Genomic DNA, 315 nt, shown 5'->3' with positions numbered 1-315 from the left:
AAGTGACTTCAATACACGCTGTGAGCATATGTAAAACAATATTCATGTTTTTTTATTCATCTGACAAGTGACCGCACCAAAATAAAAAGATTAAGATGCATTGTGGTGTTCCCGGTGTGATGAATGATAACTCCACTACATACGTAGGCCTACGATTTATAGGCCACGTTATTGGTCCAGGTAAGACTAATGGAGAAGGTTATGAAACCGTAAGCTATAATAAAAAACATTAGGCCTGCATATTAAGAAGTAACACTAACTGTCCTTTATTAGAGAAGGACAAGCAACAAGAAAATTAAATCATGAATGTATTGG

General features: G+C 35.6%; 2 protein-coding genes across 2 annotated transcripts in view; one reads left to right on the top strand and one right to left on the bottom strand.

Moving 5' to 3' along the window:
* Nucleotides 1–315, top strand: part of LOC116693433 (uncharacterized protein KIAA0513-like) — a 453,101-nt gene that overhangs the window by 236,506 nt on the left and 216,280 nt on the right. The window lies entirely within an intron of this gene.
* The window catches only part of LOC116693434 (uncharacterized protein KIAA0513-like), a 453,088-nt gene that overhangs the window by 264,676 nt on the left and 188,097 nt on the right, over nucleotides 1–315 (bottom strand). The gene's annotated exons all lie outside the window — the stretch shown is intronic.

The sequence above is a fragment of the Etheostoma spectabile genome, chromosome 8, assembly GCF_008692095.1.
Source record: "Etheostoma spectabile isolate EspeVRDwgs_2016 chromosome 8, UIUC_Espe_1.0, whole genome shotgun sequence".
In the NCBI taxonomy this organism is placed as follows: Eukaryota; Metazoa; Chordata; class Actinopteri; order Perciformes; family Percidae; genus Etheostoma; species Etheostoma spectabile.
Note: the sequence above shows the minus strand (reverse complement) of the source record. Positions and strands in the feature narration are given on the sequence as shown.